The sequence below is a fragment of the Thalassophryne amazonica genome, chromosome 8 (genome assembly GCF_902500255.1).
Source record: "Thalassophryne amazonica chromosome 8, fThaAma1.1, whole genome shotgun sequence".
Classification (NCBI taxonomy): domain Eukaryota; kingdom Metazoa; phylum Chordata; class Actinopteri; order Batrachoidiformes; family Batrachoididae; genus Thalassophryne; species Thalassophryne amazonica.
In genome coordinates, this window is record NC_047110.1 from 3,571,954 (window position 1) to 3,579,543 (window position 7,590).

The 7,590-nt window shown below is 40.7% G+C and overlaps 1 protein-coding gene across 1 annotated transcript in view; it reads right to left on the reverse strand.

Moving 5' to 3' along the window:
• The window catches only part of LOC117515210 (dnaJ homolog subfamily C member 24-like), a 190,377-nt gene extending 184,866 nt beyond the window's left edge, over positions 1-5,511 (reverse strand). Inside the window, exon 1 of the mRNA XM_034175686.1 lies at positions 5,389-5,511. The gene's annotated coding sequence lies outside the window, so the exon portion shown is untranslated. The remainder of the gene's footprint in view (positions 1-5,388) is intronic.
• Between the last annotated feature and the right edge of the window lie 2,079 nt (positions 5,512-7,590).

Genomic DNA, 7,590 nt, shown 5'->3' on the forward strand with positions numbered 1-7,590 from the left:
TTCCACACAGTCCCCATGGATGTAGAGCAGGGCTGGGTCAGCCCTGTTCTTCCTGAAGTCCAGGATTATTTCTTTTATTTTTGTGGTGTTCAGTGGCAGGTTGTTAGCTGAACACCACGCTGTCAGCCGATTGACCTCATCTCTGTAATCAGACTCATTCCCCCAAGATGAGTCCAATCACGGTGGTGTCATCTGCAAACTTTATGATGGTGTTTGTGGGATGGGTCGGCGAGCAGTCGTGCGTGTAAAGGGTGAACAGGAGGGGGCTCAGTACACAGCCTTGAGGGGAACCGGTGCTGAGTGTGATGGTGGAGGAAAGGTGGGGACCACGTTTCACGGACTGTGGGCGGTTTGTGAGGAAGTCCTTGATCCACTGGCAGATGGGGGTGGAGATGCCCAGATGTGTCAGTTTCTGGATCAGGATCTCCGGGATGATGTGGCTGAAGGCTGAGCTGAAGTCCAGGAAGAGCATCCTCACACAGCTCCCCTGGTGCTCCAGGTGGCTCAGCGCGGTGTGGAGAGCTGTGGTGATAGTGTCCTCTGGGGAGCGGTAGGCCCTGTAAGCAAACTGGTGGGGGTCCAGAGTGGGAGGCAGACAGGTGCGCCATCTGGCGTTCAAGAGATGAAACTTCGGTCAATGGGTCAGTTTGCTCCATTTCGTTACGTTCTACCCCCATTTCATTATTACCAATGCGGTAATTTATTTTTGCTTAAAAATAATTATCCATTTTTCCATTTTCTTCCGCTTTATCCAGAAGATAAAGTAGATAAAGATAAAAGATTAAAAATAATTAAGTGAAAGTAATTACTTGAATCATATTTGGAGTCAGTCTGCTCCATAGTGTTACATTTTACTCCATTTCGTGATTATCAGACTTCATTTCGCTCCATTTCTTATTTCAGTCCATCCGTTCTGGTCCTTTCTCTGCCCCTGAGCAAGGCAGCATCTCTACATGTGGAGTTGGTCCCCGGGTGCCGGACTGTGGCTGCACACTGCCCCTAGTGGTTGGATCTCTAACCGTTTTTCCCCACTCGACGACACACCCGCCGAGGATCAAACTCTGGTTATTGGCGACTCTGTTTTGAGAAATGTGAAGTTAGCGACACCAGCAACCATAGTCAATTGTCTTCCGGGGGCCAGAGCAGGCGACATTGAAGGAAATTTGAAACTGCTGGCTAAGGCTAAGCGTAAATTTGGTAAGATTGTAATTCACGTCGGCAGTAATGACACCCGGTTACGCCAATCGGAGGTCACTAAAATTAACATTAAATCGATGAGTAACTTTGCAAAAACAATGTCGGACTCTGTAGTTTTCTCTGGGCCCCTCCCCAATCGGACCGGGAGTGACATGTTTAGCCGCATGTTCTCCTTGAATTGCTGGCTGTCTGAGTGGTGTCCAAAAAATGAGGTGGGCTTCATAGATAATTGGCAAAGCTTCTGGGGAAAACCTGGTCTTGTTAGGAGAGACGGCATCCATCCCACTTTGGATGGAGCAGCTCTCATTTATAGAAATCTGGCCAATTTTCTTAAATCCTCCAAACTGTGACTATCCAGGGTTGGGACCAGGAAGCAGAGTTGTAGTCTTACACACCTCTCTGCAGCTTCTCTCCCCCTGCCATCCCCTCATTACCCCATCCCCGTAGAGACGGTGCCTGCTCCCAGACCACCAAAAATCTATTTAAGCATAAAAATTCATAACATAAAATTTTAAAATTTTTTCATAAAATTTTAGCATAAAATAATTCAAAAGCATAAAAAAATAATATAGCACCTTCAACTGCACCACAGACTAAAACAGTTAAATGTGGTCTATTAAACATTAGGTCTCTCTCTTCTAAGTCCCTGTTGGTAAATGATATAATAATTGATCAACATATTGATTTATTCTGCCTTACAGAAACCTGGTTACAGCAGGATGAATATGTTAGTTTAAATGAGTCAACACCCCCGAGTCACACTAACTGTCAGAATGCTCGTAGCACGGGCCGAGGCGGAGGATTAGCAGCAATCTTCCATTCCAGCTTATTAATTAATCAAAAACCCAGACAGAGCTTTAATTCATTTGAAAGCTTGTCTCTTAGTCTTGTCCATCCAAATTGGAAGTCCCAAAAACCAGTTTAATTTGTTATTATCTATCGTCCACCTTGTCGTTACTGTGAGTTTCTCTGTGAATTTTCAGACCTTTTGTCTGACTTAGTGCTTAGCTCAGATAAGATAATTATAGTGGGCGATTTTAACATCCACACAGATGCTGAGAATGACAGCCTCAACACTGCATTTAATCTATTATTAGACTCTATTGGCTTTGCTCAAAAAGTAAATGAGTCCACCCACCACTTTAATCATATCTTAGATCTTGTTCTGACTTATGGTATGGAAATAGAAGACTTAACAGTATTCCCTGAAAACTCCCTTCTGTCTGATCATTTCTTAATAACATTTACATTTACTCTGATGGACTACCCAGCAGTGGGGAATAAGTTTCATTACACTAGAAGTCTTTCAGAAAGCGCTGTAACTAGGTTTAAGGATATGATTCCTTCTTTATGTTCTCTAATGCCATATACCAACACAGTGCAGAGTAGCTACCTAAACTCTGTAAGGGAGATAGAGTATCTCGTCAATAGCTTTACATCCTCATTGAAGACAACTTTGGATGCTGTAGCTCCTCTGAAAAAGAGAGCTTTAAATCAGAAGTGTCTGACTCCGTGGTATAACTCACAAACTCGTAGCTTAAAGCAGATAACCCGTAAGTTGGAGAGGAAATGGCGTCTCACTAATTTAGAAGATCTTCACTTAGCCTGGAAAAAGAGTCTGTTGCTCTATAAAAAAGCCCTCCGTAAAGCTAGGACATCTTTCTACTCATCACTAATTGAAGAAAATAAGAACAACCCCAGGTTTCTTTTCAGCACTGTAGCCAGGCTGACAAAGAGTCAGAGCTCTATTGAGCTGAATATTCCATTAACTTTAACTAGTAATGACTTCATGACTTTCTTTGCTAACAAAATTTTAACTATTAGAGAAAAAATTACTCATAACCATCCCAAAGACGTATCGTTATCTTTGGCTGCTTTCAGTGATGCCGGTATTTGGTTAGACTCTTTCTCTCCGATTGTTCTGTCTGAGTTATTTTCATTAGTTACTTCATCCAAACCATCAACATGTTTATTAGACCCCATTCCTACCAGGCTGCTCAAGGAAGCCCTACCATTATTTAATGCTTCGATCTTAAATATGATCAATCTTGTTAGTTGGCTATGTACCACAGGCTTTTAAGGTGGCAGTAATTAAACCATTACTTAAAAAGCCATCACTTGACCCAGCTATCTTAGCTAATTATAGGCCAATCTCCAACCTTCCTTTTCTCTCAAAAATTCTTGAAAGGGTAGTTGTAAAACAGCTAACTGATCATCTGCAGAGGAATGGTCTATTTGAAGAGTTTCAGTCAGGTTTTAGAATTCATCATAGTACAGAAACAGCATTAGTGAAGGTTACAAATGATCATCTTATGGCCTCGGACAGTGGACTCATCTCTGTGCTTGTTCTGTTAGACCTCAGTGCTGCTTTTGATACTGTTGACCATAAAATTTTATTACAGAGATTAGAGCATGCCATAGGTATTAAAGGCACTGCGCTGCGGTGGTTTGAATCATATTTGTCTAATAGATTACAATTTGTTCATGTAAATGGGGAATCTTCTTCACAGACTAAAGTTAATTATGGAGTTCCACAAGGTTCTGTGCTAGGACCAATTTTATTCACTTTATACATGCTTCCCTTAGGCAGTATTATTAGACAGCATTACTTAAATTTTCATTGTTACGCAGATGATACCCAGCTTTATCTATCCATGAAGCCAGAGGACACACACCAATTAGCTAAACTGCAGGATTGTCTTACAGACATAAAGACATGGATGACCTCTAATTTCCTGCTTTTAAACTCAGATAAATCTGAAGTTATTGTACTTGGCCCCACAAATCTTAGAAACATGGTGTCTAACCAGATCCTTACTGTGGATGGCATTACCCTGAACTCTAGTAATACTGTGAGAAATCTTGGAGTCATTTTTGATCAGGATATGTCATTCAAAGCGCATATTAAACAAATATGTAGGACTGCTTTTTTGCATTTACGCAATATCTCTAAAATCAGAAAGGTCTTGTCTCAGAGTGATGCTGAAAAACTAATTCATGCATTTATTTCCTCTAGGCTGGACTATTGTAATTCATTATTATCAGGTTGTCCTAAAAGTTCCCTAAAAAGCCTTCAGTTAATTCAAAATGCTGCAGCTAGAGTACTGACGGGGACTAGAAGGAGAGAGCATATCTCACCCATATTGGCCTCTCTTCATTGGCTTCCTGTTAATTCTAGAATAGAACTTAAAATTCTTCTTCTTACTTATAAGGTTTTGAATAATCAGGTCCCATCTTATCTTAGGGACCTCGTAGTACCATATCACCCCAATAGAGCGCTTCGCTCTCAGACTGCAGGCTTACTTGTAGTTCCTAGGGTTTGTAAGAGTAGAATGGGAGGCAGAGCCTTCAGCTTTCAGGCTCCTCTCCTGTGGAACCAGCTCCCAATTCAGATCAGGGAGACAGACACCCTCTCTACTTTTAAGATTAGGCTTAAAACTTTCCTTTTTGCTAAAGCTTATAGTTAGGGCTGGATCAGGTGACCCTAAACCATCCCTTAGTTATGCTGCTATAGACTTAGACTGCTGGGGGGTTCCCATGATGCACTGTTTCTTTCTCTTTTTGCTCTGTATGCACCACTCTGCATTTAATCATTAGTGATTGATCTCTGCTCCCCTCCACAGCATGTCTTTTTCCTGGTTCTCTTCCTCAGCCCCAACCAGTCCCAGCAGAAGACTGCCCCTCCCTGAGCCTGGTTCTGCTGGAGGTTTCTTCCTGTTAAAAGGGAGTTTTTCCTTCCCACTGTAGCCAAGTGCTTGCTCACAGGGGGTCGTTTTGACCGTTGGGGTTTTACATAATTATTGTATGGCCTTGCCTTACAATATAAAGCGCCTTGGGGCAACTGTTTGTTGTGATTTGGCGCTATATAAAAAAATTGATTGATTGATTGTGTCTAACTGTAATTAGGCCGGTTAAATGCAGGACACATTTCATTGTCTGTATTTACAACAACAATAAAGACTCTTCGTCGTACGAAAAGCCACTTCGTTCTTAAAAAAAAAAGTCATGAAATTCAGCATTCAACCAATCAGGGAAAGGTTCTGTGATCATGTGACATGACGACGTCGTTTCTGAGCGTGTTTCGCCAGTCCGACCGCATGGCGCCGTATGACGTCGAAAGGCCCGTTTACTGCAGCCATTACGATGACGTCAAACTGAGAATAAAACAAGACACAACAATCATCAACTTACCGTCCAAGAAAAAGCTTCAAAGGAAAAGTCCAGAGCCACACATCAGGACTTCACCATCCCCATCTTCTTCTTCTTCGACAGCACGACCACTAAGTCTTCTTCGTGCTCGATTTACAGCAGTTATCATTTAGCTAAATGCAGCATTATCGCCATCTGTCGCTCTGGAGTGTGAAATGAATGATATACTCGAACGTGTTCAAAGTTTTTAATTCAAGTGCAACCGACGTGTTGTTATGGCATAACAAGACTGCATGTCATGTACAAAGTCCAAAAGAATACACTATAATATACAATATTATTACTACAATATAAACAGACAATTTGGCAAGTTTATACGATTTAAAATGTTCTGCCTTCCTACGGCCCCTTGAAGGTGCAATGTGCATGTCAGCAGGGAAGCTGGAAGTGCATCACAGCTGGAGGTGATGGTTAAGCGTTGGGCTTCAGCCCAGAGGATCTCCAGTTCAAACCCCATTCTGGCTGGACAATCACTACAGACCCTTGGACAAGGTCCGTAATCCCTACGTTGCTCCCGATGTGCAGCGAGCACCCTGCATGGCAGTACCCTGACATCAGTGTCTGTGTGAATCCGAGGCATCATTGTGAAGCATTTTGAGCTTCTGATGTAGATGGAAAAGCACTATATAAATGCAGTGCATTTACAGAGTCTGGCCTTTATAACAACACCATATTTAATGATAAGCAGCAACGCAACACTGGTGATTTTTGTAGTTTCAGTGCAGTTTAGCTCAGCCTGGTAAACCATCAGACCCATTCACTTTGCAAACAAATGTGCTTCATAAATATACTAATTCTCAAGCAAAGTCCAAGTTTGAGAATTAGTCTGGCTGTGGCATGATAATTATACCCTGCAAGAGACAGCAAACCTGAAAACCAAACCGATGTATGACAAAATAGCATATTCAGCTATGTACAAACAACAACAGTCATTTTGTTTATTTAGCACTTCAGCACTGAACAAGTACTTCAAAAAAATACAATAAAAACCAACACACTACCACTAGTTAATGGTTAAATTTAAAACAAATAAAAGTACATAAAACAGAAATAAAAACACAAAACAACAAACTAATTCCCACTATCAACAGCTGTAGTCAGCTGAGAAAAAAAGTGTTTTCACACTCAGTTTAAAAGTGCTGATAGACCTGAACTTTTTCCACCTAAGGACTGCAGTTTGTCCTCATCAAATCTCATATCCACTGGATATGAGAACTAGATGAAATAATTTGTTCTTATGCCGTGTCAAATGTATGTCTGTTTGTGCATCAGATACACAGAAAATAGTCTGAATATTCTAAAATGAAATCAAATTTAATAATTAAAAAAGGCTGGTTCTGGGGCTACTGTAAAAATAAAACCAAAAATGAAAATGATAATGAAAGAATTTTTTTTTGTTTTGTTTTTTTAATTGATTGTTTCAGTAAATATATTTCCCTTGCAAATACAGCTCCTCACCAGCAGGGGCTGCTGCAGCACCCTCAACACCCCTACTTCCAGCGTCCCTGCATGTGACGTCACTCCAGGAAGTCTTGAAAGCAGGGACACTTCCATTACAAGATCTGTATGACAAGGGTGTCCACTTATTTTCAATATATATTAAAAATTATGAGTAATTAAAAGGAATTAAAATCTTTGATAAAGAAATTAAAATAACTCACCTAGCGGATGACACTGCTATATTCCTAAAAGACAAACTTCAGGTTGGCAGAGCGATATCTAAGATTAAAGAATTTTCAGAGGCTTCTGGTTTGAAATTAAATACGTCCAAATGTGAAATTTTATGTTTGTATGACTGTGATGATACAACAATTAATAATACTAGAAGCACTCAGAGAGTGCAAACCTCCGCCAAGGCCACGGGGTCACTGACGCCATAACATCTACACGCCGTGGAATCATTGAACCTAAAAAAGTCTAACAATGATGTTTGCTCAGTAGTAAAAAAGTTTCATCTGCTGTGACTGGATAGCATGTATCCTTAACGCTTGGCATCACAGTTTATTGCAACTTGCACCTTTCCCAGTCTTCTGAGCACTGATATTGATATTGCATGTGCTTATAGACAAAAACAAATAAGAGACAAAATTCAATTTATTATTCAACTAAACTGCAAATATATGAATTTTTTAACACTTATGAAACACTTCTCTAAACAAGGCCATAGGGTCACTGACCCTAAAG